We start from the raw sequence: 11,727 nt of genomic DNA, 5'->3' as shown, positions 1-11,727 counted from the left end.
CACAAACTGTATGAAAATAATTGATGTAGCAACCATGATGTTACCTATTAACTTTGTTTTCTTTTGGTTTTTTTTGTCTTTTTTGAGTCTGGCATTTGGCAGTTGCCATCTTGGATTGTTGGAGCCAGAAGTGGCCATTTTCAGACGAGAGGGTGGAGCTTACACACTAGCTGTTAGCTTGGTTAGTATGGTGCATTTACAGATATGGTTAACAATCATAATGCTAACCTCATGGTTACGTTTCCTGACCAACTTTGTTGCTGTGGTAGCGACTTTTTAGCAGACAGCACCCATCTGTCACTCAAAGCAGCCACGCCCCTAATTATGCAATATGCATTAATTAAACCTAAAGGACATAACAGTTGAGTTATATAAAAACTTATTCCTGGTATAGTTGTCATGAACAGGGAAATTAGTTATAGAGATCAAAACTGTTTTTTTCTACCCGGCTGTAAACATATGTATTATATTTCTGCTGAAAAGTTGGGCACTTTAGAATGGGGGTCTATGGGGACTGACTTGCTTCTGGAGCCAGCCTCAAGTGGACATTAGAAAAACTGTAGTTTTTGGCACTTGTGAATTCACGGGCCAAAACAGCTGTTTTGTTTTCTTCCAAGATCCCTTTCCTCATCCCTGCCCCACAGTCAGTTCCAGAAAGCTACTCAGAACTACTACAGCATGGCCTCTTGGGCTGACTTTTCCTTTCAGTCCAGGAGGACATAACAACTTTACAGTCATTACCCTGCTGCTTTAACTGTAGAGCCCCCCTGCAGCAGTATGGGGTTTGAGAGTTTTCAAGCACACTATATGCACTCTTTCACTGAGCCTGATGCAAGAACATTTATGCTTACCCTAAACTTTTCAAAGTGAGGATTCACTTGAGTATGAGTGTTAGTACATTGGATAATGGCATTCATCTGTATTAAATTCCTTGAACTTGATCAATGACACCTGTAGCTACAATAAGTAGTTGTTGTGAACATTCCCATAATTAATGGCCTCAGATTGCTGTAATATGATACTTATTCTGCTCCATTAGTCGGCAAGTGTCATACACAAAAATGGCACCCAAGGGTAAAAAAAAACTTCACAAGTGCAAAGCTCACAGTGTGAGGAGTGCTGCTACACTGCCTGCTTTCACCACATCCAGTGAGAGATTCTTGTCAGTATTAAAGCAGCTCAAGAAATATCTAAGAACAAAAAGTACATTTTGACAGATTTCTGATTAATGACTTATACTGACAAAATTAGCATTAGCCTACTAATACATGACCCGCTGATAGGTAAAAGGGGTAATATAGAATACTAGTCCATACCAGAGCATGTGAGCAGAGTGGGTGAAAATTTCCATGAGCATGGTAGATTCTCCGGGGAAGCCCTCTCCCCTCTCCCCGCAGTTAGGGACCATTCTCCAAGGTACCGCTGCTTCTCTTCTCAGTTTCTTTTCTGAAGTACACAGTAAACTCCATAGTTTTGAAAGAAAATACTGTGGGTGGCGCAGATGCAAAGATGCATTCTGGGTGGGGCATGAGTGACCGGAGCGAAATGGAGTGAGAGGTAAGGCTCCACTCCACCTTTTAGAAAAAATAGCCGCTCCTCACTCAACACAAAATCCTTCCGTTCCCCGCTCCAGCTCCGCTCCGCTCCGCTCACATGCTCTGGTCCATACCCACTGAGTGCACAGTTGCCCACGTACAGTTTCACATGGTGTGTGTTTGGGATACAGGTCATAGGAAATTGCAGATTAAATAGTCAACTGAACCCATTAAGAAGAGCAATGTATTCAGACAGAGTTTTTGTCAATTTGATAGTACGATTGCTTCATTGAAAGTACAGTAGTACCATTGCCAATAGTGGGATAGTTAGTGGGCTAAAACTGTACATTAGTAGTTGAGGTAGCACGTTGAAAGACAGATAGTTCAAGTGTTTATATGTTGTATTGACTTAAAAGTGGGGCGCACTGGTAGTTCACATGGGAAACATATCTTGACCACGTCAGTGAGTAGAAAAACGTGGGACAGACAGAATGACTGACTGACAGAATGACACACTGACAGTTTCCGTGATTATGTACAGCATACCATACCATGACTTGGTCATACCAAAAATTAGAAAAAAAACCCAAACATTGGTCCACAGGGGGAGCCACAGCCATCGGTCACATTTTAACCATTTTTAAGCATTTTTCTGTTGTTATAGCGCCACCCAGTTGCCAATTAGAGTTGAATTTCTCCAGTTACCTTGAGACGTCCTGTTCTACATATCTACCAAGGTTAGTAAAAATCAATTTGGCAGTTAGGCCTAGATAAGAAATTAGCTCTCTAGCGCCCCCATTTTGTTTGATGGGGTCAATAATGGAGGGGTCCCCTCAGATTATGTGTGGTCATATGCCTACAAAGTTGCGTGGTGATCAGTGAAACCCTTGAGATGTTATACACCCTTATGTGATGAGCCACGCCCTCCGCAAAATTCAAAATGGCGGAAAATCTATATAACCGGAAGTTATGGGTTCTTGAGGCAAATTTGTTCCTCATGAGGAGAGGCATCTCTGAGCAAAGTTTCATGTCTCTACGACATACAGGACATGAGATATGCCCATTCAAAGTTTGCAACTTCAATCGGTTGCTATAGCGCCCCCCTTTGGCCAATTGATGTAATATTGCTCCATTCGCATCCTCCCATGACCCTCTACCACTGTGCCAAATTTCACATGGATTGACCAAGTCAGTGAGGAGAAAAACGTGGAACAGAGACACAGACAGACACACAGACAGACACACCATGAGACAGAGTTTTCGTCATGTAGTAAGATATAGTAAGATGATTGATTTCTGACCTGAAATTTGATCAGATTGTCACTTTATAATTGCTCCTAATTGGAAAGATTTTCGATGACATTTTACAAAAAACACAACACAAAATGCAGATAGCATTAGTTACATTAGCATAATCAATTATTTCCTAGTCATTTTTTCATGCATGAAACCAACTAACTCTGACACACAAATTCTGTGTGTGCAGATATGAATAAAACAAAGTCATGTCAACATTTTCAAGGATTGAAAGTTAAGTTGAATGATTTGGCCCACCTAAAGCTGTCATTTTTGGTAGTTTTATTACAGCTTTTGATGCTACAGTGACTCCCTGCTTAAACAGTTTGGGGAATTTTTCGTTATCTGTTGTGAGACTCTAAGGATAGAGGATGTGGGATGCTGTACAGCAGCGAGAGGTGGACCACTGGAAAAGATACAGCTGAGACTGGTTGTGATGATCTCTGGTGGAAAGGTAAGCTCCTGGTCTAGATCAAACACCATCGTCCAATCCCGGGCTGTATCCAGTAGGCTTGATTCTTTGACCTCGCAGTTGACCTCTTTGGCATCTGTCCTGCTGGTACAGAGGCTATGGTGTTTGAGCAGCGTGGAGTTGTGGGAGAAAGGGCATTGTTGGTAGTCCTCCCTTCTTCCAGTACAAGTGCCAGTTGCCAAAGGACCTGGTTGTGCAACCAGGGATAGCATCCTTGAGTAAGACTGGTCTTGCAATAGGTGAATATGTTCCGTAAGGTTGCTGGTGTTTGGCAGAGAGGACATGATGTGTGTTCTTTAAGCCGCTGGCAATGCAAGTTCTTTCCTCCCAAGAGTTAGCACCAAGTTAAAGTCACCTGGATAAAAATGAACTAGTTCATGTTCATGTCCTCCGTTTTTTGTTTGGTTGGTTCTTTTTGTGTGTGTGTGTGTGTGTGTGTGTGTGTGTGTGTGTGTTTGTCAAGTCAAGTCAAGTTTAGTAGGTTTTTGCCAATGTGTTTGACGTGCTGACACTGGTACAATTTGCAAAAAAATGTGTCATCTTTTGTAATCTGTACTAATTTGTGTATAAAACTTCAAATATTCCAATAAACTGGTTTCAACAGGACCAGTATCTGTGTTGTCTGAGTTACAAGTTGCAACCACCATGCTGGAGTCTGTCCCTCATTGAATAGTGTTTCCCTCCTGTTAAAATGCGTAGCACTCCCTTCCGTGGTCAGGGTTTGGTTCAGATGAGCCCGCTCTCACTCCAAAGTCGTTGAAATCCGGTGCTTGGCATGATTTGTGGAGCATTGCCATTATAGTTTAACGGCGCCCGGCAGCATCAGGTGGAAACACGGTGGGACAAGGATGAAAGTTAAGGCGGCGAATGTCCAAGTGAGGCGGGAGTGGTGATAGATGGGTCCAGCAAACACAGATTTTCACCAGAGAGAGCAGTGCTTGTGTCCCGTAAGATTCGAAAGCCAAACCCTGTTCTTTTTTCACCACGTGTTTTTGTTGCCTAAACCCAACCATTTGTGTTTGTTGTTTAAGGGGAAAAAAAACGTCAATTTGTGGTGTTGTACCATCATAGTGCATTTATTTTCAAAGAGACTGTATGTAAATATAAAATTTCTTGTGAAGATCGAAGTGTATCTTGAGAGAAGACAATGCATGTAACAGACAGACCTTTACACTGTGTCCCAGAACATCAACAACCAACGCACCCAGCGTACCTTGTGCATCATATGTGGACATGGAAAGTCCATGACCAAGCACGTCAATATGTGACAAGGTCCGACTGAGAATATGTTGTTCAGATTTACCTAGGGGGAAAGTTCAGGTTCTTGGAACTGGGAAGAACATCCATGGCTCTAATGATGAAGCTAGATTTTCCTCCTTCCATTTCCTCCCAGTCTCCCAGTGTTCCAGGTTGTCCCTTTTTGTCCATTGATCCTGTTTTGCCCTTGAGACTGCCTTTGCACATCAGTCTGCCTTCTCCAGCTGCTGCAGGTCTTTAACACAAGCCCTGTCATTTAGAGTGGTGTTGTTCTGTGCCATATGAGTCTACTTGTGCCTTACCCAAAGCTGCCTCTTTCATAGTGCACTTGGCAGATGGGTCTTTCTGCCTGTGTAAACAAGCTGGTTGAGAACTCAGAACTTAGTGATGAATTTACAAATTGCTCGTGCAACCCACTCCACATTACTGGTAGGCTATAAGAGGAGAATTTTCACTCTCTGACCAATCTGGCAGTATTGCTGAATGTACTTGTACTCAGGTTTTTGCTGTTTAATAAAATTAACTGTCCGAGGTAGCAAAAGACATCGGTTTACCACACCTGTGCATAAACACTTCATTTTAAGTGTTAATCATCCACCACGTTAATCTGCATGGAGCACACACACATCTGGTGACACCATCACTCTACTTCACACACTTCTGCACCCTGGCTTTCATCAAGAGCATGCAAACACCCACTTTAACACGCCACCTGGTACACCTACACACACACGCACACACATGTACCCACATCCCATGAATTTACCGCATCAGCATGCATTCACACAATCATCATCATGGTTTTAATGGCTCTTTGGTGAGGGAGGAATACGCCTAACGTGCTGACAGCAGGCACATTAAGACACACACACATAGACACACACTCACCCACACACTGACATGCTGTCTTACTGTCACAGCAGCTCTTTAGCAGAGAAAACGTACACACACTTGACACTTCCACACACATAGAGAAATTCATGGAAAGACAGGAGCATGCAGACATGTTCCTTAAAGACAATTCATGCGAAGTGGCAAGCCACCCTGCATATATTCACACAGCATGCTATGCCCTCATACACACACACACACACACACACACACACACACACACACACACCTGTCAAACAAACACAATTTTAACACATGCTCTCAGTATGCATGCATCAAGTTGACAAGACGCCCACACACACAGGAGAAACCCTTAAGATAACATGAGCACTTTCACACAAACACACACTAACAATTAATGCAATTAACACACTCTAGAGACCTGTGTGTGTGGTGTGTGTGTGTGCATGTGCACATCAAGGGATCACTTGAAATCTACCTTTCTTGCTGACAAGGCTTTGTGTGTGTCTATGTCTGTGTGTATGTGTGTGAAAAGTAGGCCAGCGAATGACAAGCTCCATTTTTCATTGCCGTTACTTCAGAGACAGTAGGAACAGATGCCCCGTTGGGACACAGACACACGCGCGCAGGCACAGACGCCGTCACACTTCGACTCACACAGCAGTTGTGAACACACACAAAAACTGCCAACGCTCAGGTCTGTCTGAGTTGACACCGCTCAATTTCAATTAAAATCACTCTCCTACATTTTTGTACCAGCATCAAGCTACAGACCAGAGCTGACCCTGTTCACCTTCACTTGAAAGCATCTCCATGTACATAGAAACACACATGTGTGCAAATGTGTAACAATTCTGTCATTGTTATTTCATACTTTGGTCAATACTTCTAAAACATTTACTCTAATATATGAAACCAAAAAGGTTTCCAGTTCTAGGACCTTGTTAATTAAATAACTATTTACATTGCATTAAATGTGTTTTGAATACATGATGCCAGCAGGATGCAGAAAATAAAGCCACTGAATCTGAATCTTAAATCCTTTATCCTGTGCAGGTTAAACTGCATTACTAGAAGAGCATGTAAATATGCTTAGAAACAAAAACCCTGAAACAAACATGCTCACACCACATTTAGCATTTTATACATCAAAAAAGGCAGTGTATGGGTTTAAATATATCTGTTAATACTTCTAGGTTCAGTGTGTAGGATTTAGGGGGATATATTGGCAGAAATGGATATAATATGATGTTTCTTTAGTGTATAATCACTAGAAAATAACAATTGTTTTTTTGTATTTTTACCTTAGGATCATATATCAACATTTTTTATGGAGATTACCATGTTTACAGCTATGTTTGTACAGTAGCCCAGAATAGACAAACCAAGCACTGAATCGCTAAATCACGAAATCTGAGTACTTCTGATTTAACAGGAACTCTCAGATATACAAAGTACTAGTAATATAATGACTTACTTAAAGGGATAGTGCACCCAAAAATGAAAATTCAGCCATTATCTACTCACCCATATGCCGATGGAGGCTCTGGTGAAGTTTTGGAGTCCTCACATCACTTGCGGAGATCCAAGGAGAGAGGAGGTAGCAACAAAACTCCACCTAATGGAGGCTTATGGTGCCCCAGATTCAAATGTCCAGAAACACATAATTGAAACCACAAAATATAAAACTTCATCTGAGCTTCCATCGGCATATGGGTGAGTAGATAATGGCTGAATTTTCATTTTTGGGTGCACTATCCCTTTATTGTATGCTCACTCTATTACATCTATTAAATCTATTACAGTATCATGAAACTCATAAAATAATGACTAAAACATTTACTAGAATATGACTTTATTAAAAGTGAATATTGGGGCGTTGGTGGCTTAGTGGTAGAGCAGGCGCCCCATGTACAAGGCTGTTGCCGCAGCGGCCTGGGTTTGACTCCAGCCTGTGGCCCTTTGCTGCATGTCACTCCCTCTCTCTCTCTCTCCCCCTTTCACACTTCCTATCAAATAAAGGCTAAAAATTCCCCAAAAAAATCTTAAAAAAAAGAAAAAAAAAGTGAATACCACTAACTAATTCTCGACTAAAACCAAGCAAAAAAGGACTGTAATGTAAAACACATTCTCAGTCCGACCTCATCATATCTTGATGTTTTGGTCATGGACTTTCCAAGCCCAGATACGACGTGCAAGGTACCCTGGGTGCTTTGCTTGTCAGTGTTCTGCCCGTTACATGCATTGTCTGTTTTCAAAAAACACTTTTGTGTGGTTGTGTTTTGCAAACACATGCATGTGGTTGGGTTTAGGTAACAAAAGCATGTGGTTGGGTTTAGGTAACAAAAGCATGTGGTTTGGTTTAGGGGAAAAAAAAAGGTTTTGGCTTTACATAAAGCGAACACTGGCCTCTCAGGTGAAAGTCGTGGTTGCTGGACCTGTCCATCATCATCATGCCCATGTGAAAAGCCAGCTTTTTTTTGTTGGTGTCTGACGGCAGATGTCAATGACCAAACCACGGATTTTGACGACTGGGGACTGGGTTGTAATGTGACTTTAGACCAACTTCAATTCTTAGTAGTCTTCTGAGACTAAAAGTTAATTCAAAATCCTCGTCAAAGTAACACTAATGTGGCCAAACACATGCATGTGATTGGGTTAAGGAAAAAGGACAGGGTTTGGCTTTACAATCTTACAGGAAGCAAAAAACGGGCTCCAAGGTGCAAGTCCGTGGTTGTTGGACCCATCCACCACCTCTGCTGCCCACCCTACTCAGACTGCCACTACCTTAACCTTTGTTGTTGTCCCACTGCGTTTCTCCCTGCGCGCCGTTAAGCAATAACAGCAACCAGCCCTGTATCATGCCGATGTGAAAGGAGAGCTTTTCTGCAGGTGTCTGATGCTGGAAGTCACCGACCAAGTGTCGAATTTCAACGAAGTCTGAGTGAGACCAGGTTGAATAATTTGGTTCCTGGTAAAAAAAAAAAAAAACCTGAACAATGAACACTGTGGGAAATCTAGCTTGGAGAACTTGCAGCTGGTTGCAATCTGCAGTCCTCACCACTAGACACCATAAAATCCCCCTAAATCTCACACACTGAACCTTTAAATACTTGAAAAAAGTACCCTTACCTCAAAACTTTACTCAAGTAGGAGACAATGTGTGCAAATGTACATTTCCGAAAACTGCCTGCAGGAACGCAGAGGAAAGTAAGGAATAAGCATGTTATCCACAATGAATCACCCAGTCTCCCTTTGTGCCAATAAAAATGTGTACACCCCCATCCACATGCTCTCATTTACTTGCCCGAGGTCTTTCTGTGCATGGTTTGTGCTGGGTTCCTCCATCCCAGGTAAGGGAAATCTAAATGTAAAAGCATACAATGACATTTTAGGCAATGGGGTGCCTCTTGGCAGCAGTTCCCTGCAGTCAGGTTCCAAGTAGAGGTGTCCAGACAGTACATGTACAAATCTTTACCACAGACTCTTCAAAGTGAGTTGAATATCCTAAATTACCCTTGTCTCAGATTAAATCGGCAGTTTTTAGCAGTACGCCTCCTCAATGATAACTGAATTTGGCTCTGTCAGTTCAGCCGTGATACACAGTACATTATTTTCTCATTAAAAGCTTATTAAAAGACAGCAAAAGCCACATAAACAATAATAATGTGAATACAATTGCAAATAGTTGGCTGCTGATCTATTGACCTCATGTAGGTTTTTGTATAGGTATTTAGTTGTTTTTTAAGCTTCAGAAGCTTGTGGAAAACCTTTCTATCAAAACAGGCTGTAAGGGTAGATCAGAAAGGGAAATGTTTTTGGATGTTTGGTTGTAGGTACTTATCCATACAGTAGACGGCTGCCAGCGCACCTCCAGTTCGGAGAAGCAAGCAGGAGTACCGCCAAGGGAAGCTGAGCAACGTACTGGGGGGCAGCAGGAAAAAAAAATATGTGTATGTGTATCAATATGTGTACGCTATATTAAGAATATTTTTACCACTTCACGTTGCTGTCAGACAGCCCTTTTTCACGGGGACCTGAACTGAAAGTGAAAGGTTCCTCCTCAAAGCCAGACACCATTGACAAAAACAGTAATTTTACCTTGCTGAACAAGGGAGCTGCCAGCTTACCGCTGTCTTGATCAGTAAGTTTGTTTGTGTTTTTGTGTGACCTTGGGCTTTTAAAGCATAAGTTTGGATTTAAAAAAGTCACACAATAACACAAGCAAGCTAACCAATCAAGTAGAAGGTAGTAGAAGGTAGAACAGCACTTCCCATATACTGCAAGGTAAAATTATTATTTCTGTCAATTGAGTCTGGTACCTTTTAAGAGAGTAATACAACAGCTTCAGTTCCCCACCAGAAAGGCCTGTCAAACAGCAAAATTTAGCAAAAGCGATAAAAATCTTCCTATTATAGCCTCTTCCTAAAGAGATATTGCTTTTTATGTTGCTAAATTACATTTTGCTGTTTGCCCCTGTCCACAGCAGTACATAGCTTAGCTTCTGTAGTGGTCATCTACTGCAGGTATTACACTGACTATGTATAAGTACTTCATAAAAACCCACTTCAAAACATCCAAGCTATACCTTAAAAGGATATTTTACAACAGAGCAAATATTAAATCAGTCTCACATCTGAATAAAAAAGAGAAAGGATTACAAAGAAGACAAAACAATGAACAGCAGGTTGATCCTGTATTACTGTGGCTGTGATATTAAATTTTTTGTCAAAGCTACCAACCCAGCTGGATTTTGGCCCACATTAACTGCCTTTTTCACAGTTAGCTGGCACTTTAAATTCACGTCAAATTCATGTCATATTATGAAATAATATCACACATAACATGTGGACTACAGAGAGGCTGTTCCAGTGCTCCATCCAGCCACACATCCATTTTCATTTCTGTGATTAAAGCATGTGTTAAATTGCTTGGATAAATAAAGAATGCCTGTCAGACATGTTGTCACTCATGACAGCAACACTCCCCTCTAACCCCACTCCCCTGTCCAAATATCAAAACAGTGTTAATTGTGCTGATATTATGACTTAAGACTTAAATGATCCAGATTGCTAAAAGGCCCTCAGTCTAACTAGCAGCTATTTTGACACAGTTAGTTATCCAATGCTGTCACCTAAAGCTGTTTTTTTCAGACTGTGACTAAATGCAATGTGAAAACAGCACCACCCTGAAGCCATATGTCATTGTGAGGGAAAAAAACTGATAGGTTTTTTTTTAATGTGCAAAGTTTCTTTCTTTTTTTTCTGTAACTATTTTGCCATTTCAGCCAAAATACTGCTTACTGAATGAAATATGCTTTGTTGCCTGCTAAGAATAAGCAAATAAAAGTTCAAAGGGTTGTGCTGGTGATGTGTGTTTGTTTGTGAGTGTGTGGTGGGAATGTTGGGCCCGACTACACACCACACAACTCAATCTCACAGTGTCAAGAGTGCACAGCGCAGCATATGGACATAAAACAGGAAAGATGATTAACTCTACAATCATACATAAACCCAGAAGATACCAACAGTAGCTATACACATTTAACACCGGTACAAACGTACAACTGCATACTGGTGAGATGTAAAGACACATCGTCTCACAGAGGCAAACAGTATATATATAACTGTCAAAATGATGACTTTAACACTTGCCGTAGCAACTCTTTGTGTGATAAACAAGGTATTATTCTTTAGACTCCTGTGAGCAAGCCAGCCACACATTTAGTTGCTTCACCCACACAGTACATACCACAAGAGTCCAATTAAGACTACATGCCCACCAGTGGTGTAGTGGTATTTCTGTATTTCACCAGCATCACAGCCACACCACCACAACAAATTGTAAAGTGCATCATGAGCAGTGTTGGCAGGTGTGCAATTTTCCACATGATTGGGTCATTTTTTATTTGATTGGTTGGGTAACAATGTTTTTGGAAAAATGCAGCAACTTTATTTACAATTCAAGTGTTTTTTCTGATTCAAAGTTATAGGCTACATTCCCATGAATCTGCCTTTTTCTCTGTTTTCAGTTCCCCACAACTTTAAAAAGAAGAGGTTGTCAACGCATTGAGCTGGGTAGGCTTGACTTTTGGAACTTAATGACAGAGGTCTGATGGCTGACAAAACCAAATGTCAATTCAGTGCATTACTTCCATCGGCAGATTATTCAGAGCTTTTACTTAGCAGATTATATTTAGATCTAAAGTCATAACTCTGGTAAAAGCCCCATAAAAGTTTCTATCTGCTCATACAGTGAATAGTTTCCAGTTTAATGTAAAATTAAAGAAACTTGGATAATTTTTCAGTATAGTAA

This window comes from Epinephelus fuscoguttatus, linkage group LG14, assembly GCF_011397635.1.
Source record: "Epinephelus fuscoguttatus linkage group LG14, E.fuscoguttatus.final_Chr_v1".
NCBI classification, from domain to species: domain Eukaryota; kingdom Metazoa; phylum Chordata; class Actinopteri; order Perciformes; family Serranidae; genus Epinephelus; species Epinephelus fuscoguttatus.
Note: the sequence above shows the minus strand (reverse complement) of the source record.